Source organism: Neolamprologus multifasciatus, chromosome 6, assembly GCF_963576455.1.
Source record: "Neolamprologus multifasciatus chromosome 6, fNeoMul1.2, whole genome shotgun sequence".
Classification (NCBI taxonomy): domain Eukaryota; kingdom Metazoa; phylum Chordata; class Actinopteri; order Cichliformes; family Cichlidae; genus Neolamprologus; species Neolamprologus multifasciatus.
Window position 1 is genome coordinate 33,817,075 of NC_140444.1, and position 23,893 is coordinate 33,840,967.

The 23,893-nt window shown below is 39.1% G+C and overlaps 1 protein-coding gene and 1 long non-coding RNA gene across 3 annotated transcripts in view; one reads left to right on the forward strand and one right to left on the reverse strand.

Annotated features, from left to right (window-relative positions):
• LOC146517454 (protein phosphatase 1 regulatory subunit 29-like) overlaps positions 1 to 23,893 on the reverse strand; it is a 305,410-nt gene that overhangs the window by 95,406 nt on the left and 186,111 nt on the right. The gene's annotated exons all lie outside the window — the stretch shown is intronic.
• Positions 773 to 2,036, forward strand: LOC146517456 (uncharacterized). Its single transcript, XR_014874475.1, has 2 exons — positions 773 to 1,091; positions 1,132 to 2,036. It is a non-coding gene; the product is annotated as an uncharacterized LOC146517456 (long non-coding RNA).

Sequence of the window (23,893 nt, forward strand, 5' to 3'; positions counted from 1 at the left end):
GGGGTGATGCCTGGTGGCTTTTGCATTACCAGCTTCCAGTGTGATAGCAAGTAAGACTAACAACACTGTTAACACCAGCAAGTGAAATTACATATTTCACTCGAAAAAAAATCCCAAAACCCCCAAATGAAATACAACTTCTATACTTTACCTTGGGCTTTTCAGGATTATGACCCCCTTCCAAAGGACTTTTTACATTTGCGTTGTTTAGAGCCACATACATCACCAAAGGCACATTACCCAACCTGCATGAAATCTACACCAAGCAGTGCAGAACCAAGAGCCATATTTTAGCACCCCAGAAACAGCCAACTCCTGCACTACAGCAAATGACTGTCATAAGTTATATGGACAAAGTCTTAAGGCCCAATACTAAGCGGCGCAGAATGAACCTCAGACTAAAGGATTCCTATTACTGACAACATTGGACCAGTACAGCATTGCTATAAAAGAATGTTTGATGTACATCTACTGGGATATTAATCTAGTGCTGGTACTTTCTATACATGGATGAATCATTTGGAAATTTACAGTGATCCACCTATAGACCATATACCTGTTGAAACTTTAGATCTCACGTAGTAGATCAGACCATACGTTCAACACAGAGGCCCACACATACATAGAGATAGTTGTGTACTTAAGGTGCTGCCAAGAATATCTGGAACAACTAATAACATGGCCCACTTATGTCCTTCCTTTACCTTGGCCCCAAGAACTCTGTAGTAAAGTAAAGCATTACTGAAAAGCATTTTAACCTTTAGGGGGAAACTCTGCTGTCATTTCAAGTTCAGCTAATCAGGAACTCTAACACATGGCATCATTGATATTCACTTACATGCTTTTATTTTGGTGGGCGATACACAGTCAACTATTTATCTGACTATAACTTTCCATATATACCTAATCATTCATCCCAACAGCAGTTAGACTCTATAACTCCTCAATCACGATGTCATAAGTCACTGGACACTGTGAACATCCACGGTCACCACTTCATGCATAATGGACCGTCCATGTGTATGGACATGTGCAGGTATATATGTATGTATATCTATACATATGTATATTTAGTGTGTACATGTGTGTGTGTGTACATGTCTATAAACAGGAATAGTAGTGGTACAATAGCTATATAGTTTATGTCTTCCATATTTCCAACCATATCCATAATCACATACTGTGTATGCTACCATTGTATATAGTGTATTATCTTACTTTTTTTCATTGATTGTACTTATTGTATTTTTGTATTTCCTTCTGATATCTGTACCTGAGCTGAGGTGATGCAAAAATTTCCCCGTTGTTGGATCAATAAAGTCTTATCTTATCTTATCTTATCTTAATACTGCACTGATACCTTTTTATCTTTAATTTAGACCTTAATCACAGGTTCTACATCACTAAACTACTGTCATGCATAGTGTGACTTCGAAAAAGCAAAAATAACCAGCTGACACAGCAGTTTTAAGTTTGAAGATTCCTTCCATGTTGATTTATTCATCAGTTGAGTCAGCAGCACTGTCCCAACGCACAATCACCTGACATAGAGTTGCATGATAAGCCTAAAAGGCTTCTTTGTTGATATACTCAAAACGTGAAAGGTGATTCCCTTTGAGACAGAAGCATACAGATCTTTCTCTTTCAAGAGACATCAATCACTTCATGGTAGGATGTCCGCCAAGTGACCTACCTCAGAATCCTTTGAGATAAAAGATTCTGCTGACACATGCATTGGATCACAGAATGCAGCTTTCTTCAGAGGACAGGAAACTATTGATGGGTAAAAACTTTTTATGGAACATTGTCTCGGCAAATTGTTTGGCATGAAATTCTAATGTGGATTGGCCATAAACAACTTGGATTACATGACTGTAATTTAGACTGAATAGGAGCTTGACTAATTCTGGTGAGGGTTTGAGTTGTTAGACATTTGGGCCAAGTTTAGGCCAAAAGGTAGAAGTTTCAGGCCTGTTCTGGTACTGCCTTACTGTGTTCCATGACTGCTGCACTGGTAAACCAAAAAACTTCACAAACTAGGAGGGCCACATGAAGCTAAAATAAAGTGTGTTAACCCTGCCAACTTGTCATCACTGCTTTCCTGTCTCTGAATGATGCTGATAAACTAGTCCCCTCCCACCTTAGAGACCTCATACCACCATATTAGCTCAATGGAGCACTTTGCTTTACTTCTAATTGTATTTATGTAGCACCAAATCACAGCTCAAGCCACCTCAAGGTGCTATATATTATAAAGTAAAGATCATACAACAAGAGAAAACCCCAACAACCAGATGACCCACCTATGCAAGCACTTGGTAACAGTGGGACAGTAAAAGTCCATTTGACAGGAAGAAACCTTAAGCAGAACCAGGCCTGGGGAGGGCAAGACATCTGCCATGACTGTTTAGACTAAGGGGATGGAAAAGACAAGTTGAGCTACAGATTAAAAATAGCTAATGATTAAGTGCAAAGTGGTGTATAAGCACATGGAGAGGGAAAGAAGACGTCAAAGCACTGTATCATGTTTCAGTCGACCTTAAGCAACCCTTTGTTCTGCTGCTATAGGCTGAGCCTGCTACAGGAGTAGCAGGCGCAGTACAGGTATGCGGTGAGCATGGCTGCACTCCCCATGCATTTCTGTTCAATTATTTTATATCATTAGATTGTGTCTGCTCTCTCACAGAGTTTGTGTCTCAAGTACAACTGGTTGAGGAAGTTGGCGGCCATTCCTGAGCCTGACTCTGTCAGAGTACTTTCCTTGAGGTCTTCTTCCTCCCTACCACTGCCAAGTGCCTTTTCATTCATCAATATTGAAGTATAAAAAAAACAAATTTAGGTTTTTATGGGTAGATGGAAATGCTTCCATCTACCCATAAAGACAAAACGTGTTGTCTGTCAGTGGATCTATGGCAAAATGACAGTGAAAAACAATAAGGACAATCCCACATAATCTTATCTATCAAGCCCAGTGTGTACTTGTGAGCATTAAAAGTCCAGGGCTGCAGTAGCCTGAACAAACTGCAACGACAGCATTCACCATACAATGATGGGCTCATTGTCCATGGCTCTGGATTGAAGTTGACAGCTCGCCATAACCATATTAACATATCTTTTCCTCTGCTGGATTACTGCAGTCAGCACATCATCGTATTACACTGTGAGTAACCTCTCTCGTGTTGGGGTATAAGAAAAGGAACCATGCCAAATGACGTCAGATTTCGATAGCAAAGGAGCCGTTACAAACCTGGAGTTTCAGACAGAAGGAATAAATGAAGATGTATAGATGAAGGTCACAAAAACAAAGACGAGGTGAGGAAAAATGGAAGCATGACTGGTACATATGGGATGTATCTGAGGTGGGTGAGCAAATAGATAATTTGCTGACAATAAGCATTTGTGACAATATCTGGAATAAATAAGACTATTTATGCTTGTTTTCATGTCGTAGAGCCCTGACTTCAGTCCAGGCGACGAGGCTTCAGATGAGGAGGAAGAAGATGTCATTTTATTAAGATCTCGATGGCATTGCCTCTTTCCTTCACATCTCAGCTCCTTTGGTGAAGAGGACTCTTTCACCTCCTTCCTTATGACTTCTTTTCTCCTCTGCCTTTGGCATGCTACATATGTGCTCAGTTTCAAGCCTCATACATAAAATGCAATTAGTCAGAGGTGAGATGTCCACAAGATGCAAACCACATGTTTATTTTTCATGGATTAATTAAAGGTTTATGAGAATGCATTTTTTGACATAATTACACACTAATCTATGTATATTTATGATTACACAATATTTTTTTCAAAATTAAATAACCTCAGAAAATTACTGACTTCACATTTATGGATTACTTACATAGAGAAGGAGAAAATAAAGCAACATGAAGAAAGAGGTAAAGAGGAAGTGGAAAGTGTGAGTACAGTATCATATGAAAGACAAAAGGGAACAGTGAAGGAGATCCAGCTGAAGAACAAGATGGAGCTGAATCAAAGCGAGGGGGAAGAAAAAGGCAAGAGGAAATGAGAAAAGCGGTCACAGTAAGCAGAGGAAACACAAGAAGGGTGGAGGGAACAGGGAGGGAGACGCACAAGAAAAAGCGAAGGATGGATAGATTAACAGGAGTCGTGAGAAAGATTACGTCATCCACAAAATTCTGGCTACAGCAGTGATGAACAGAGGATGAGGACAGAGAGCTAGAGTGTAAGACAAAGCCAGCTAAAATTAGACAAGTGATGTAAATAACTATCATAAGTAGGTGTAGAAAAAACACTGGAAAGAAATGTGCTCAAGAAATGTAGAGGAAAAGAAAAGAGGGAGTGTGTGTGTGTGGGGGGGGGGATAGAAATTACATGTTACATGAAGGGAAAATGTGATTAAAAGAAGATGAGGAGAGTCAAACACAGTGACAGACAGGAAGTGAGCAGGTGAGATAAGAGGAAAAGACTGAGGATGGCATCTGACAGGAAGGATGCATAAAGAAAAGCCGAATGAAACTGAGGATAAAGAAGGAAATGAGACTGAAGACGGTGGAAGAAAGATAGACAGAGGTTGAGCAAGGCGTGAGTAATGTTGTCTCTGTGCTGTCACCCTAATGAGACTTGGGTTTGCTTTATGGATGTGTTCTGCATCTCCCAGCAACTTCTCTGTTGGTATCATCCCAGATTAATGGGTGCGTACAAGCATTCATAAAAATACACAAAGGTAGGTGCAAATTGCAAAACGGGAAATTGCAAGCATTCCACTGTGCATAATGCTTAGTACCAGTAACGCAATAAAGCTGTGTAATCAATATGAGATCATCTGAATGCTTGCTGCTGTGCTTTGGGGCTTTCCAGAAAATGACTGTGCTGCTTGAAAGAAAAACAGAATATTGCAACTAGGATATGAAAGCGTTCATATAAAACCAGCAAAATCACAGTTATGTTTCCTGTAACCATCAATGGATGAACCTATACTAACCTTAGCTATCTTTATTCATTAATAGCAGGGTTATTTCTGTTTCAACAGCTAACAGTGGCCGCCATAAGATTGTTCTGAGGCTAGAGTTTCTATGCATTTCTCTTAAAATTTCAACTGAGTTTAGGGGTAAATATTTGTCTTCAGTAAATACTGAAAATGCTTGCAATCATGAAAATGAAACTTCCACTTGTCTTTGAAAAAAAAAGTTAAGTGTTTTCATTTTCATCTTTATCTAACACTAAAAGATAGGAATGACATTGTTCTCTCAAAGTATGATCTTATATTGATGTAGTTATCAGGGCTAAAATTTTAGCTGTATAGGGTATAAGTATCAGATGGATATTCAGAAAGAAAGATGTAAGAGAAAATTCATGCAGAATCCTGACATGTTTAAATAGATAAAAGAAACAAGCAAATTAAATGTTAGAGAGATTTCTGAAGCACAACATTTAAGACTTTTTCCTGCTTGGTTAGGTTTCAGCACTAAACCTACATAGTACAGACTAAAATATAGCATGAATTTGGTTAAAATACAAAACATTTCTTTAACAACAATAACCATGTTAGAAACTACTGAATAAGGTTACCAACATCGGGGCTTCTCTATATAAGTAAAATCCAACAATGATATCAGGGAATACCAAGTTTAGTAGTTAAGCATGAATTTGGCATCTGCTGGAACCCTTAATATGAGGTTGAAAGAGATGCAGAAAGAATCTATTAGAAAACCAAACTTAACCCTGTAAGACCCAACCCATCAGAAAATAGCCAGAAAATTCTGATTTTTTTGGAAGTGAGATGTTTAACCCTTAACCCCTTAAAACCCTTTTTTTTTTGCTATATCATGTTGTGTATGATATTTTTATTATATATTTTTGTATCAAATATGATACAAAGGGCATTATAGGGTTAACCTATCAGAAATATATCAAAAACGTAGGGAGTGACCAAATTAACAGTCAGGTACATTCTTGAAAAGAAAGGATGCGCTGGTGTACCACAAGAGATGCCTTTATGCAAAGGGTTTCCAACAAGGTGCAAACCTCTGGTTACACTTAATAACAAGAAGGCCAGACTATACTTTACTCAAAACATCTAAAAGAGCCTGACTAGTTTTAGAAAACACATGAATCTTTCACATCTAAGATTAACCTGCTTAAGAATGAAAGAAAAAGAAAAGTACAGAGAAGGAAAGTAACAGATCATGATCCAGAGTATATAACATCATCTATCAAACATGATTAAACCAATGATATGGCACAGCATGCCGTTAGAACCTGGTCACTACTTTTTATTGGTGGCAGGATGAATTCTGAAGTGTGCTGGGTTGTATTCACCGCTCACATTCAGCCAAACGATGCAAAACTGATGGGACAGTACTTTACTTTTAGTGCAAAGCATACTGGGAAAACAAGAGTTTCACAAGTCAAAGAAATGGAATATTCTTCACAGGCCAAGTCAGTTTCCTGATTTCCACCTAAAATAATGTTAGTTTGTCCAACGTTTTTTTTTTTTAAGCTCTGAGCCTCTGGCACTATGTATAAAATGGCTTATTTCTAACAGATATACTTTTGTTAAACCCCTTGAATTACATTAAAGTGGAAAGTCTGTACTTCGTCTCATCTTGATTATTTGATTTAAAATCCATTGGGATGGTCAACAAAGGCAAAACTCCTGTCTTACTGTCAAAGGAAAACTTATGGACCTTACTGTAAAAGTTATAAGCAGGCATTATATGGTTTTAATATGTTTTCTGAATCTATGCATTTTTATGTCAAGAATTGCTTAAAAATGTTCTTTTAATAGCAGGTTGCTGACCCTTAACTGCTGTGAAATGAAACCCAATGAAACACCGTTCACACTCTGGCAAGTTTACACTTTTCTGTAATTGACAACTAAGGCAAGAAGTTCATAATTCAAAGAATATCATACTTTTGGCATTCAGCCACTGGCATTTAGGGGGCATTTGGGCAATTCTGCTCTTTATCATCTTGTCAATTAATCACTTGACTAATTTGTTCTCTTTTAATCTGCCGTTTAGAGTGACCTTTAATTATGTTTTTATAAAATTGATTCGCTTATGGCTTCATTGTGTTCCATCTTGATTACCCATCATTTTAAAATTTCATTAGACTCTCATGGAGACTAGAATGAAATCAAGTCTTGATTGATTTTGAAGACTCTCACAATAAAACTGTATTTCTGTGAAATCAGCAGGGGTTTCAAAAGTAGTGACAGTTTGAAATAGTGAAAGTTTTATTTGATAAAATGTAAGTAAACTTTAGGTAAGCAGGCAGTAACAGAAAGAAATGTGTATATGTTTATATATGACTGAAAAAAAAAAAAGAAATGATAAATGTGGACTGAGCAAACAATGACATACAGATTGATGGGAAAGAGAAACACTACGAAATCATGGTAGGGGTCTTCGGTGGGTTGGATAGCAACTAAATTAAAATAGAGCTGGCGTACAGAGGCAGTATGCAGTGAAGGGGAAAATAAGGCGAAACAGCGTTCTCCTAGCTGAGAGAGAAAGTGCATTCTGGCCAGCAATACTGACAAAGAAGAAACATGCATAGCCAGATAGTAGGACACAGTGTGTCAGAGGCAAATGTTGTGTTTTTATAACTCTATAATAAGCAAAATTCTACAACTTCAGCACATTAAACAAACAGCAATAAGTAAACAAGTGTTCCTACCTCCCTTCACATGCTCATAATGAAGATATGCAATACAATTGCAACTTTGAGTAAATTACTGAACCTCAAATTATCCCGATGCATCCATCAGCACATGAGTGTGTCAACGTTGGACAACCTTGGCTTAAAAGAATGAAAATGCTGTGTGCATGCATGTGTGTATGTGTGTCAAAGAGGCTTGCAGTCTAACGTTCTTTGAGTATCTGTATACTGTAAGTCCATTTAAAGACTACACACATTTATGCTAAAATTTGTTGTTTCTCAATTTCTGTGTCTGATATTATTTGTGTAGAGTCTTATTAGTCTTAATATCCATAGTTCCAATTGCAACATGCACCTTGACATAATATTGTCTAACTAAGGATATCTTGCACTCGATTTGTGACTTTTCAAAATGATGTTGTTAAAAATGGTAAATGGCCTGTATTTATATAGCGCTTTACTAATCCCTAAGGACCCCCAAGCGCTTTACACACCCAGTCATCCACCCATTCACACACTGGTGATGGCAAGCTACATTGTAGCCACAGCCACCCTGGGGTGCACTGACAGAGGCGAGGCTGCTGGACACTGGCGCCACCAGGCCCTCTAAGGCAACGGGTGAAGGCAAACTCCCAACTCTTGAGCCACAATCGCCCCGTTAAGAACTTTCAGCTGCTCCCTTATTTCCATGGGGTCCCCACACAGATGGATCCACATGTTTGAGTTGGTACAGTTTTTACACTAGATGCCCTTCGTGATACACCCTCACATTCCAGGCTTGAGATCAGCACTAGGACTACACTAGCTTGTACACATTTAGATTTGATTTTGCCAATTGTGGAAAATACATTATTAGACATTAGGGTTTTTATTGGTAACATGTTAATCTAGAAGCTATTGAACGTGCATAACTCAGGGCCTTAGGAGAAACATTCTGCTTGTAACTTGCAGACGTGTTTGCTCAGCTATAGCTAAGGACAGGAAACATTTGCAGTCTAAGACGACTGAAATAGTTCTTTAAGACATACAGATAGAGGAAGTGTCTAAAGGTCACTAACTGTAATAGATGTATGATATGATATGTTATTTGCTTACGCATGAAGAGGCTGAACCTTATATAGAAAAACAGTCTGATGTGTATTTTAGTTGAGATCTATGCAGACGGTGACATTGTGTACTTCTCCCACACGTGTGTTTAATAAATAATTTTTTGACTCTACTTGGCTGGTGTATTGGTGGTTTTGTTCTCAACCCCACATCAAAGAATCAGAACAGTTTTTGGTGCCGTAAGTGTTCTGAGACAGTGTTCTTTATGTAAGTCCTTTTGTCTGGAGACACATCAAAAGGTAAACTTCTACACCAGTTCTTGTTGGCCATATATTCCTCTCTTTCTTTTCTGGTATATTCTAACTTATATCTGATTTACAACTCCAAGCAACCACCACTGCATCTGCTAGAGGTAAAACTATTAAAATGCCAATATCTAATTGGGAGCCTCATTCTAGTCAACTTCATATCTGACAACTATTAATCTAACTAATCAAAATTGAATTACATATGTCACTGTTGTTTTGACTGGTGAGAACGATATCCTGAATTAAAAACTGAGCTATGACAGCTGAACTGAGAGACTGCAGCCCAACTGCAACTCTGAACTGGATAAGTGGGAGAAAATGGCTGGAAACCCTGACAAGACGAAATATCATTATAATTATTCAATCATCTGTAATGCTAATTCTGAATAGTGAAAATGGGCCGCTACCACTCAGACGCTCCCATCTCACTCCCAACTCATCACATATAGAAAATACTTGGTCATCAGCCCGTTGTTGTCCCTTTAGAATTATATATCAACGTACATGGCAGTCCAATAAATGTCAGTATAATAGGGCTTCAATGTCTGAAACAAGCAGATAAGCAAGCTTGTCAATTACAATAAACTACGCAGAAACTCATGTATCAAATATAATACACTTAAATAAATAAATATACATACCACAAATGAGTTTATAGCTCGACTATACCTTTATGCTTGTATTAGATCTTTACTTATGTACACTGTGAGCAGTTGAACTGCAAAGCTCATTGAAAAAAAAAATCCTAAATAAATATACATGGTAAATGGCCTGTATTTATATAGCGCTTTTTAATAGTCCCTGAGGACTCCAAAGCGCTTTACATATCCAGTCATTCACCCATTCACACACTGGTGATGGCAAGCTACGCTGTAGCCACAGCCACCCTGGGGCGCACTGACAGAGGCGAGGCTGCCGGATACTGGCGCCACTGGGCCCTCTGACCACCACCAGTAGGCAACGGGTGAAGTGTCTTGCCCAAGGACACAACGACCGAGACTGCCCGAGCCGGGGCTCGAACCGGCAACCTTCCGATTACAAGGCGAACTACTAACTCTTGAGCCACAATCACATGCCACAAATGAGTTTATAGCTCGACTATACCTTTATGCTTGTATTAGATCTGTACTTATGTACACTGTGAGCAGTTGAACTGCAAAGCTCATTGAAAAAAAATCCTAAAAAGCCACTAATTACATTCAAATTTGACACTAAGGTGTCCTGAGCAGCTGCATTAGTATTAAGCATGTGCAGTGTCACATAGAATTGGTGGATAAAATTCCATTGCGGTGGTGCTAATGTGTAGGTGTCTACCCTGTGCCGTGGAGAGAGAGGAATGGCTATAATAACTCCACTGTGGAGGTGAACAAATGCTCACAGTGTACAGGTTGATGCTGGGGTGGTTGATGCAATATGAATAGCAGCAGAGGCAAGTGACAGCATTGTTTTCTGGCGACTCATGTGGAAGCTGACATGCGGTAAAAGTGCGAGGTGACAGCTTAAGCACACCACCATAATGAAAAAAGCCGTGTTCAATACATGTGGCTGTGAAAAGAGCGAGAGAGCTATGTTACAGCGAATTAGTTAGTAACACTTTTTCTGCTTTAGCTGTTGGCATATTCAAGCTAGCGACAGATTCAGTGTGTTGAGATGAAATCACACTGTTGGCATTTACACTCCTTTTTTTGTCCTATACATCTTGTATTCAGTGTTTATTAACTTGGAGGCATTCAGTGGTAAGTGGCAGTAAAACATGAAGAATATATCTACAGTAAAACAAAAAAAGTATTGCAATGTCAACGTTTATTTAAACAACCGATGTTTCACTCAGTCTTTTTATTGCATTTTCTCCTCTACAATGTGCCAACTTTTCCACCTCATCCAAGCGTAGCAACATTTCCAAATGTTTTTATGTGCACATTTGAAATGTGTAGCGTTAAATACAAGATACATAGAAAGTCTCTAATGTAATGCAAAGAAAGTGTAGAACAACAAAAGGACAAGAATGTGCTGAGAAAGAATAAGGTGGTGGTGAAGGAGACAAATATGGACTGAGACGTAGTGGCAAAATCATGAAATACAGATGAGTCGAGAGCTGATCTCTACGAGTCATATTTAGCAACTGAATGACACAAGAAATTCCATGTGTGAATTAATTATTAAAAACACCATGGGGTGAAAGAGATGAAGCCCCGCAACTCTCTCTTTCCCTTTCCTTTCTACCTCATTTTTTCCTTTTCTTTTTTTTTCTACACTCTGATGCTGTTTTTCATTCAGGATGCTGATGCAGGAGCGAGTTAGGAGGAAAATGAGGAGTGCAGTGAGGAGTGACAGGAGTGGGAAGAGTGTGAGGGAAAGAAAGGAGATGAAAAGACTTTGATACTTTTTGGCAGCTTCAATGTTTAATGCAGCAGATTCATTAAAAGTGGGCAAGTCAACCCAGCTCCATTGTGGAGCCTATTACACCAGCTTGGCTTATAGGAATAGTCTTCTTTTTTCCATTTCATTTCATTTTGGGTTTTTTTTTTTTTTTTTTTTTTTTATCAGCCCTCCTTTTCTTTTAGAGAAAACACACACATACTCCTTATACATAATCCTTCTCTCACCCTTCTTTCTGTCTTGAGAGCCCAGCTTGAAAGGGAATGATCTGTAATTAGAGGTGATAAATTTGGACAGGGACGGTGTGGTGTGGTGCCTAAAAAGCTTTTTTTCTCATAGGGTAAGAGCTTCTTTGCAGTCACTCAAAAGACAGAGAGGCAGGGAGAGAGAACCAAAGACAAAAGGAAGAGTGAAAGAAAAGATTTGGGGTTATCTTTTCTGCAGGCTTCAGATGCATGTTAGCACATAAAAGGAGACTTCAACTTACACTAACAGTGACACGTGTGCAGTAGGACACCTACAGACAAGCATGCATTCGACAGTGAAAGCTCCCCGTAGCTCTTGAGTTTGCCCAAGTAATTCCTCGAATATATTGTCGGCCACTAAATATTCCTGTAAACAAACACATAAAGACTGGAATCTTTGCGCTCCTGTATTCCTGAGGTGACACAAAGCTCCCACTCCACCTTCTATTTATGATCTTTTCTTAAGAAGCCCTTTAAAAAACAAAGCTCCAAAAGGAAACCACCGTCTTTTAAATTTTACATCACTATAATAAAAGTAGGACGTCTTCATGTTCGAGCCAAGATAATAAGTTACTTGTTTATCTTTCACTGCCAACCTATAAAATTTTGCAGCACCGTAAGAACATGACACAGCTTCTTGGTGTTATTGTTTTTTAGCCCTCAGCTCTAAAAGGCTGATGGGGTATTGTCATCACCCCGTTGGGAAGGCTGGCTGGCATCATGGACACCCAGGTATGTGAATGCGAAAAATCCAGAACGAGGAAATCGCATTAATACCATAGGTGCATGTTCTGAAAATCGCAGATGACTTTGAATCCTGGTGACCTTGACCTCAAGGTTAGGGTCATAGGTCAAGTTTTATGAAAATGTTGCGGTTACAAAAACGTGAGAATGAGGTGAAAAAAAGCAAACATATAGGTGCATCTGCTAGGGTTGAAGGGTAGCACTGACATCCGCCATTAATTGTAGTTGATGCTGTCATCATACACATGGTCACAGGAAGATGTGTGGTGACAAAAATGCTTATTTTAGGGTTTTTTTGCAAGTTGCAGTTAACCATTCAGGCTGAGGGATGCCCATGCTTTAGATTTCAATCAGTGCCTTCATTTTCCATTGAGAGCAGTCTCTCCAGAGACGTCCTTATTCGTATAATCTGAAACTGAAATGCCTCCTTACAAGTACCTCAAGACATCTGCATTACATCTGCTGCTGCATCGCTGGTTTACGCTGTGATGAATGTGGTTACAGTGATGTAGCATCGTCTGAGCACAGCTCCCCATTAACCTCGTGGTTCAAGCTCCATTAAGATGGAAGGACTCCATTTAGCCCATCTTGGATACACACACACAGACACACACACAGAAAGACATAGTTGTATGGTATTTCTAAACATTCAAGCACTAGGGCCCATGCTGGGACTGCAAACACAAGCACGCAGTCATACAGACCGATACGTTCGCTCCCTACAGTGTTTCACAGCAATATCCAGTCACACATAAAAGCCAGTACACTCTCACACACACATACACAAACACAGACAGTTTCTGGATTAGTCAGGCATACAGTCAGACAGGCGTATTTCATAGCAGTTATGGTAGGAATCCAGTTGAACAGTTGAAAACAGGGGCACGCACGAAAGCAGCGACACACACATCTCTCAACAGCAGAAACCATGCTGTGAATACTTACTGTCGTAAACACGCACACATGCACTATTCTCACTGATGCAACTGGGAGCTTTCTATTTAACATCTCTATCACTTTATTACTCCTTCACACACAACCCCACGCCCACAGTACATATGTGTATTGGTGCCTATGGGAGATCTGAACGTCTCTATTACCTTGCAACAGTGTTATGCCACTCTGCACAAGCTGTGCCGTCTAATCCAGTTAGGCATGTCACAGCTGAGGTTTCTTTCTGCGTGAACAACAACTTTAAAACGGACACATAAAGGCCTCACTATGACAGGGATTAGCCACTTTACCATTTACGGGATTAGGGGTGGTATTGAACGTAGCCTTCCCACAGTGTCTAAAGCCACTGGGAGTTCGGCGTCTCTACTATTTGTAATTGAATTCTAAGCTATCGCTTAGGGGGAGTCATTACATATCTGCTGAATATTTGTGGTATTTATTACAAAAAATAAATTGGTAAGTCATATTATCAGAAAAAACAAAGTTGAGCCCCTCAAAAAGAAAAGGAAGCCTTGTGGAAGGAAACCCTCAGATGATTGCTGCATCTGTTTTCATTTTGTTAAACCATCATGTGTATTTGTTCTACTTGAGGCTTTTTGTGTTGAACTTACAGATGAATGATGAACATATTACAACTGAAGGTAGGCTGAGGCATGTAAACGATGCTCAGTTGGCACCAAGAGTCCGAAAGTGTGCACAAAAAATCTCAGTCTCAGAATTCCCCAATTTTGGTGAGCCTGTGCAAATTATAACCTCAGTATTTTCAGCTGACAGAAGAAATACACATTGTGGTCTTCTGCTGCTTTGAAGTTCAACATGATGTGCATTCAGAGATGCTCTTCTGCATACCTTGCTTGTAGATTATTTGAATTGCTATAGTCTTCCAATCCACTTAAAGCAGTCTCTGGCATTTTCTCCGAGAGAACTGCTACTCACTTGTTATTTTGTCCATTTCAGATCATTCCCTGGAAACCCTATAAAGAGTTGTGGGAACGTCCCCACAGATCATCACTTTCTGAAATGATGATCTACGTAGCATAAATGGACTCCAAGCAGCATTTGTCTTGAATTGAATTTAAAGGAAAAAGTTAACTCTAATTACAGGTAAAGTGTATCTGTTGAATGTTTCGGGTATACAGCAATCCATCAGGTTATAGTGTTAAAAGCATTAGACATAACTGGACGCATTGGTAGAAAACCCCTCCATCCTGAGATTACAAGCAATTGTCATTCTATTGTCTTCTCTAATCAGATTTTATAGCATCATTTCCCATGTTGACACAAGCAGTGCTGCTGTAAATGGATATTTCCTTATAAATGCACCAGTCTGTTACTCTTTTACGTGGTGCAGTGTAAGCGGTGTCATCACTGATGAGAGACAGGTGCAAAGATATGAGAGCTCCATGTAAATGAATTAGCTTAAGGCAGTGTCTGTAATTTACTATAACCAGGGTATTTACTGGCTTGTAACAAGCCAGAGCATGAAAGACAAATAATCATCAAAGCCTCTGACCCAGTGTCCAGTTTTTCAGTCTACTAAAAATGTAAGTCTGTATTGTTGTTGTATGTGTGTTGTATTGCCATTGTTGCCCTTGTGTACAAGACCTTGCTCTATTAAAAATTTAAAAAGGTGACCGTGGAACTATTTTAGCGAATCACTTATTTACTACTATTTTTTTTTCTTTTCATCAAAGAGCTGTCCCTGAGCAGTCTCCTGTTTTCTCAATCAACTGTCAGCACTGATAAGATCCTGGATCACTAAGGAATAACTACAAAGACGCAGGAGGCATGGTCCAAAAGGTGTCTTTGACTGTTAAGAAAGCAGTGCAGTGCAGGGCCTTCCTCTCAAACTGTTATCCCATAGTAAAGGTGTCATTAGTAAATTAGCAGTGCGCTTGATTGATATTGTAATAGGCTAATCAATAACACTGCAATCTCCTCTGGTTACTGATGCATACGGTGCACCACCTGCCAAGTTTCTCTCTTTTGCTCCACCTCCTGCTTACTCTATTTTTATTAAGCTATTTCTCATTTTGCTGACTACTTTACTGTCGTATCTTTTCTGCAATGCCCCTGCTGCTGCCGTCACCCCTACGTCTCCATCTCTGCAGAGTTTAGACTTAAGTACATTTACCTTTATGAAACTGATAAAACAAAGGTAGGGTATAAAATATAAAAACTCCTTGGGGCTAACTAAAACATTTCAACTCAAATGGAACATGTCTAAACACAAAGGCACAGGAAACATTATAAATGATGAATGGATGAAATAGAGTGCTCATGCAGTTAAATAAACAGCCAAGCATTGCACAGATATTCCTGAAAATGCACTGGGGCTATGTTGCTCCTTTTTTTTTTGGTGTTTTTTACATATGCTCATGATTACAACCAAAGTACAATTAAAGCTCACATATCATCCAAGAAAATATATATACTTCACTAATGCAGAAGAGCAAGGTTGTGTAGTGACGAAGTAAAAGTGTGATGGGCGCATATGTTGCACATGCAAACTAAAGGCCAGATTTACTAACAGTTTATTACATAAACAGTTGAAGGAGTTTCCTTTACAGGGTGCAAAATCTTGGGAGGAGAATGTTTAAATTATTCAACCAAATGATTCACGGCAACAACAGTTTACTGTAAATTGTTGCTGAGCACAGACAAAATCATATCCTTTGTTGAGCCCCGTGTGGTTGTGACAGAATGGTCAGAGTGTGAGAGGGAGATGTCAGAATCAACATGCGACTAGAACAGCAGCGCGTTGCCAAAATCTTGGCTCTGTCATGTAACTCTTTACTGAGTCTTTTCTCTGAAACTTAAGAGCCCGGCCGAGCATATTACTCCTCGTCAGATATTCAGTCTGGTATTTTGATGTAACAGAACACAAGAGTGTCTGGAAGGAGGGAAGAATCTCAAGACGCAAGGATGTGTCTTATAATGGTTTATACAAACAGCCAAGTTCATTTTTATTTTTGCAGTGTTTCAGATTTAGAAAACACTCTGCATGTGTTTTCTCAGCAGTGCGCACACAGTAAGTGACAAATAGTACTCAACTAGCATCAGCTCACTCACAATACTGTGCAAAAGTCTTGAACCACCCCTCATTTGTTAATTTAATAATTCCAAGGAGCCAGAAATTATTTTAAATAGTTTTGAGCAAACGATAATAGTACCTCATTATTTTCAGAAGATTTTGTTTGCTAGTTGGTTAAGCAACTTAATACTGAAATAATTCAAGTATAAAAAAGTAACCAAACTCAGTTTAGTTGTTACTAGAAGCATGTCGCACAAATAAATTACTCCAACTTCTTCAGTTGAATCTATGAAAATTGCCAAAGATAACACAGTTTGACATAAAAATAGTATTTCTGCACCAACAAGGAGATTCCCAAAAAGCTACTAGCTAGACATTTGGCATATCTGAACATGGTGTGCAGTGTATCCTTAAAAGATTTGAGGAATATGGACAAATAGAGGTCAAAAGAAGAAAAGGCAGATCTAAAAAACTATATACAGTAAATGGTCAATATTTGAAGCTCGTGTTCTTCAGAAACAAATCCTGGAAAGACCTGACACAGGGCCTGAGTCATATATCAGACCACTCAGTCTGACTTCAAGGGAGCTTTATCAGAAATGGACAAGAAGTTCTTAAGGAACACGAACAAATTGAAAAGGCTGAGGTATGCCAAAATTACACAACAACTGCACTGAAAAACAGGTCTTATGGAGTCATGAACACAAATTTGAGATTTTTCATTAATATGCATGGAGGCGGTTGGGAGAGAGACACAACAGTAAATGTCCACAGCCATGTCTGAGTTATGGGCTTACAGAGAATACCTGTTTCAGTCTACCGTACCCCGCACAGTCCCCAGATTTTGTCATCAAAAATGTACAAAAAAGTGCTTATAGTATATTTGTTATCAGATTACTCATTCCCTTTACCCCATTATCAGGTCTACTCATTTTTATCCCATTAACTTGGGTTGCACCTTGTACAATGTTGGTCACTGCTTGGCTTTGTTTATAAGTCAGCATATAGTTCCTAGATCACCTGGAGACCTTCTATTTTTGCCCAATTTACTAAAACTAGCTCTTAAGAATATCACACCATTACCATCAAAAGCATAGACTTCAACCCTAAAGCCAGTACTGCTGTACTCAATCAGTTTGTCATCTCCTCTGCTTTATGCATAACTTGCATACATGCAGTAAGTGGACTTGATGAATTCCTTGCATGGTCACAACAGCCTTCTATTCATGACATTTTATTACTTTTTCACCCCAGAGATGGTGGGAATTTCAGGACACTACTCTGCAGCAGATGAACAGCTCATTTAGAAGACACAGCAGGAATAATAAAAGCTCTGTGTGTGTCAACCAATTCATGAATAACAGCAGCATACTGCATGCAATGAATATTAAGCACTGATATCAGATATACGGGAGACCTACTATGACAGAGGAAAACAGGGGATTTTAGCAGGGAAGAAGAGGTGATGAAGAGCCTGCCACAGACAAATTTCACAGCAGTGGCTTACTTACAGCTGCAGTCACGTTGGCTCATCGCATAAACAACAGCCCACACAACACACATGTATGCTCTCTCTTTTGCATCAACACACACACACACACACACACACACACACACACACACACACACAGCTTGAATACTATGAGTTCGTTATGCTGAAGTAGAAGCAGGCCATTTGAGAAACAGTCTTTGCCTGCTTTCATAATCAGACAAACATCCAAACATTAGCATCAGTTTATTCGAATGTCCTTAACTAGATAAACGTCACATAAAGTATTCAACTCACTCAGTGTTTGTAAATTGGCTTTATTGGATCTCAGACTCTGATTAGCATCGTTACTGTGTACTCACATTGTGTTTATGCTGAAAGTACCAACGCCTCGTCGTGACGCCTAAGCAACACTTCAGCTGAAGAAAAGGCAAAAGTATTTTTCTAAGTCAGCTGTTTTTAAATACTCCAAGCTTGATTTCTAAATAGAATAGAATAGAATAGAATTCAACTTTATTGTCATTGCACATGCACAGGTACAGGGCAACGAAAGAATGGTGTTATAAATGAGAACTTAAAGGGGACATGACACGCTCCACATATAATGGCTAATTTACACCATTGAGCCCTGCTCTCAAAAGCTGACACAGATGTAACCAGGGGCAATTTAATCCATTTTTGGGGGTGCTTCACCCCCAAAGATTTCTTACTTTTTTTTCCACAATATTTGCTGTTTGTGTATATACTAAAAATATAAAAAGATTACAGTACTTGGTTGAAACATAACATTTCAACAACAAAAGTATAGATACCCCCCTCCCAAAATGGTTTGTTCCAGCTCTCCCTGCTCTGGCTCTAGCGCCCTTGCTGCTAGATCTATGGTGGCTGAGACGCAGTGGAGTGAAGGTGTAAGTGCCTTAAAAGTGGCTTAAAACAGGACATATTAGCTGCATTTAACCTTCAGTTACTCTTTATATAGTTAGGTAGGAGTCAGACCATGTTTCTTTTTAGCTGAAAAACATTACACCAGGTAACCTGCAGTGTATAAAACGACGATGTTTGCTACCCTACAATCCGTCCTGCTCTGTAGTAAAATCAGCGACATTTGACCGTCCTGTTGCTCCCATTGAAATGTATAAAGCCTCTTTAAAATCTAAAACTTAAAATTGTCCTTAGCCTAGTGTTGTTACCACTGTCCTGTTTGAAATGGATACTGTGGCGTGGGTGTGGACTCTGGCCGGCTGCAGAGGAGGGGTGACGCAGGGGCGGGGTGAACAGGTGTGCTGAGAAGTGAAGATGATTGTCACTCTTTATATGTTCGCAGTGACAGTCGCAGGCGGAAGAGCGGACGTGACAGCAGAGAGCGGGAGTGACTGTGTCCCAGTGAACTGAAAACCACAGTATTAATAAAACTATTGCTGTCCTCACCCATGTGTCCCGTGGATGCTTTACAGGACAAACGTTACATATACTAACTAGCTAACTGACTGGATGCCCATTAACCTTATAACTCCTGTTGTGTGTGTGTGTGTTTGTGTACAGAGAGACAGCCAGGTTCATAATGGATATAAGGAGGTTTTTTCAAAAAAAGTAGCCACATTCAGGTAAAAGTGTAAAATCAAATGATCCGTCAATCAGGAATAATATTGGATTAGTGTTTAAATATTCATATCTTTTATTAGATGTTCATGTGGTTTGGTTATTTTCCTTTTGGTTGAAAGTACACTGAGAGAGGACTTTTTGTTAGTTATCTTAACAGTATTTTCTTCATATTAATGTAATTTTTCATCTAATTGAATACAATCTATTTGTGTATGATTGTCAGTCCGAAGAGGGAGAGAGGAAAGAGGGGAGAGGAAGAACCAGGTAAGAAAACAGACCGGGAACAGTGACAGGCACAACAGAAACTGTTAAACTGACAAAGGAAAAAAAACAAATTTTACTCACACAATCTGGAAGTTGTGTCCTCCCTATATTAAAGCTGTTATACAGAATCTGCAAAACAAACTGGTTTGAAACATTTTTGACCCTCTTTAACAACATTCCAACATAACATTATAATTGATTGGGGAGATTAAAATTAATTATATATTTTTATGTAGTTCAGCCACAACTCTGCTAAAACCTCAGCCCGCAATAGGTAGGCCAACTTTTGGACCGTGCAGTACGTACGGTCGCAGTACGTACGTAAAGAGAAGCAGAGTGCTCTGTTTATATTCTAAAAATGTTTTAAGCTTGTTTCAAAGATTCTGTACAGCAGCTTTAAATGTTTTCCAAAAGCACACATACACTTACCTTATCAGTGTTTCTCAAACTTTTTACAGTGTGTACCACATGATTAAAAAATGTCAAGCTCTCCTAAGTACCACTATGAAAGCATGAAACTCATAAATCTTACAACACAAAATTAGTATTATTAAATTAGTCAAATTAGTATCTGCAGTAAAGATTTTTTCATGCATTGTATACGTTCTACCACAGGCAAAGTTGCCTCTTTTTTTTTTCTATATATTTTGTAATAATTTATTTGTAATAATTTATTCTGTTTTGGGAGTGGGTTTTTTTATGCATCTGTATTGGATGCATAACTGATGCAGGGACTGACAGAGACAGGGAAGAAGTCTCATTTAGGGCTGGGTATCGTCATTGATTTGATTCCGATTCACAAGGTCCCGAATCGATTCGATCCATGGTTCAATTCGATTCATTGAAGTAAGCTGTGTACAATGTACTTCAAATATGAATCCTAATACAAATAATGATGCAGGAGGACTTTTAGAATAAATAATTTATACATTTAAATAATAGAGACTGTAGCAGAGAGAACTTAATCTCACTATAACAGATAAAATCTCTCTTTAGCATTGCAAAGATACTGCAGCTTTAAATGTTTTCCAAAAGCACACATACACTTACCTTATCAGCGTTTCTCAAACTTTTTACAGTGTGTACCACATGATTAAAAAATGTCAAGCTCTCCTAAGTACCACTATGAAAGCATGAAACTCATAAATCTTACAACTAGGGATGGGTATCGTTTAGGTTTTATCCGATACCGGTGCCAAACCAGTACTTTTGAAACGGTGCCGGTGCTTAAACGGTGCTCAAACCGGTGCTCCAACCAGTGCTTAAAGAATGGAGAACACAAAATTGGTCCAAAAACCTCTCATGTTCAGCTGGTTTTTTGTAAAAAGATAACAATGTTAGCCTTTTCTGCAGCTATAGGGCATATATGGTATCACTCTTGGCAGGAAGCAGTGCTTAAACAACGGAAAAAACACAAACTTTGTCCAAAAACCTCTCGTTTAGCTGTTTTCCACTTTTTCTTTGGTCATTTAGCCTTTTTGGCCAGGGTGAAGGGAGTATCTGCCATCAAACAAGAAGACAGCCGCATGTAACTACAACGGTGTTTGCTAGTTCACCTTACATGCATTAATTTAATAACGTGGTTAGCCTACTCAACGTAAATTACACACGAACAACATTAAGCTACTCACGCAGAGAAGAACGGCTGCTGCTGCCATCATCATCCTCATCATTTCTGCTACACTGGCAGGGCTAGGGGCCAGGACTCTCCTCTTCGGGTTCATGTTGCTAACTCCGGCTCCGATAACAGGCACCACACCGGCAGTAGATGCGCTCGGTGTGAGGTCTCGCAGCAAGCTATCAAATACGGCGCATTTCTCGGCTTTTAAAAAAAACGCTATGCGTCGCCAGGTGTTTCATCAGATTTGAAGTGTTACCTCCTTTGACAGTATCACAGTATCACCTTAAAGCACTTGTTGCAGGCTGCTGAGTTTGCATATTTTGCTGTGAAGTACAGCCAGACTTTTGACCGCTTCGCCTTGAGCATTTTTAATCTGTAGCTCTGCTCTAAAAGAACGTACGTACCTGGACCCGCCTACTATCCTCGGAAACGTAAAATGATTGGCTAGAATCTAAAGCGTATCACAGCTCAGGAAAAAAAAGCACCGAAATAAAGCATGAAATGTGCGCTGCTTTTTGGTCTGGTTACTACCGTTTATGTCAGAACCGGTGCCATCATGGCACCGGACACCGGTACCCATCCCTACTTACAACACAAAATTAGTTAATTAGTATTATTAAATTAGTCAAATTAGTATCTGCAGTAAAGACTTTTTCATGCATTGTATACGTTCTACCACAGGCAAAGTTGCCTCTATTTTTTTTCTATATATTTTGTAATAATTTATTTGTAATAATTTATTCTGTTTTGGGAGTGGTTTTTTTATGCGTCTGTATTGGATGCATAACTGATGCAGGGACTGACAGAGACAGGGAAGAAGTCTCATTTAGGGCTGGGTATCGTCACTGTTTTCTAGAATCGATTCGATTCCAATTCACAAGGTCCCGAATCGATTCGATTCGATTTAATTCGATTTAAATCTGGGAAATTTTGCCTCATACAGTCAGGAATATTATTATTCAGATCAGTACATTTACATATTTTTGTATCTATAAAAAGGAAGCTGACACTCGCAAGACTTTATCAAAGGTGTGAGCATCACAGCAGATGCCTTTGTGTCAAAGTAGCTGAAGATAAAACACAGAAAAACATGAAGGTGATTTTCCTGGCCTGGGATTTTATAAAAATATTCTGTAGTACATCAAAAACGAAAGAAAAGCTGTGCATGAAGTGTGGTGGAAGCAAAACAGCAAAAGTCAGAGGGAATTAATGACTATGTTTTTGTGAAGTGTAGTTGGGATCTTCTTTTGCTGCTGGTTCGGTCAGTATTGTTTGGAGAGAGATCAAACTAACAGCTTTAGAATCAGCGCAAAAAGGGCGTAAACACAAAGCGCGAAACATCGGAATCGATCAATTTAATCGATAAATCGATTATCAAAACCCACCCCTAGTCTCATTGTGACAAGTAAAGTGCATCTTGGCTGGCTGGGCAGCTCTCTGCGTGCTCAGCACCCTCAAAGCTCTGGTTAGTGCCACACACTATCAGTACGTAACGTGTCATCATGTGGTTGGTTGGTTGCAGCTAATAGACTTACATTCGTTTATGTTAGCTAACTAGTGGTGGTGGGGACTAATAGGAAAATCAGATTTGCGTTTCCCCAGTTTTATTTTAAGAAAGGAAGGATATGCTGTATACTTTTAATCTCTGGCTCTTTAGCAGTAATTGGCTGTTTGCTGTTTGGTTAGCAGCACTCAAACTGGAAATTCCAGCTGTTAGCCATAATGTTCGGGTTTTTTAAGCACTGTTTGAGTCAGGTGACAGATTATTCGCCAGACCTACAGAAACTGATTTTTCCTCCTCTGGCCAAGTGTACTGAGAGGGGAAATCAGCTGGTGCTATCAGTGCTATTTTATGCAATAAAATAATATTTGCCTTTCCAAGCAAATCCAGACAGTTTACAACAAAACAGCCCACTATATGCACATCACACCACAAAGACAACTAAGCTTCTTACCAAAGTATGATTGGTAATCCTATCAGCACGTTTGCAGGGAAGGAAAGTAAATTTTTTGGAAGGACATGCTGATCGTGGTAGGATTCCCATTCATCTTCGGTAAGAAATGTAGGTTTTTGCTGTGATACCCAACTGATTGCGCAGCTCAGTACCTGGCCTGGTGAGGAAAAAGCTGGAGTGTGGACTTGTCAGTCTGGTGACAAGCTCTCTTTCATGCAGTCCTCATTTATAAAGTGCTTTAAAAAAGGAACACTACAGCTAACAGCTGGATTTTCCCGTTTGAGTCCAGCTTTGCAAACAGCGAACAGCCACTTACTGCTACGGAAACAAACAGTGATAGTGGACAGCAAACCTCAGTTTTTTAACATAAAACTAATGGTTGCAGTCGGAGACAGCACAAAAGTAATCCCCTTAAATTGGTTGTTATCTTCCTCTGAATTATCGATTCTGTCATTAATTAGCTAAAATAAAATAATGCAAGTCTATTAGCCACAACCAACCAACCACATGACGTCAATGGCACTAAACATGCTTTTAAAACTTTAAGCATTTATTTCTTAAATCCAGCTACACAGACAAAGTTATGTCCGTTTCTGAGAAGAGGGCCCCATGG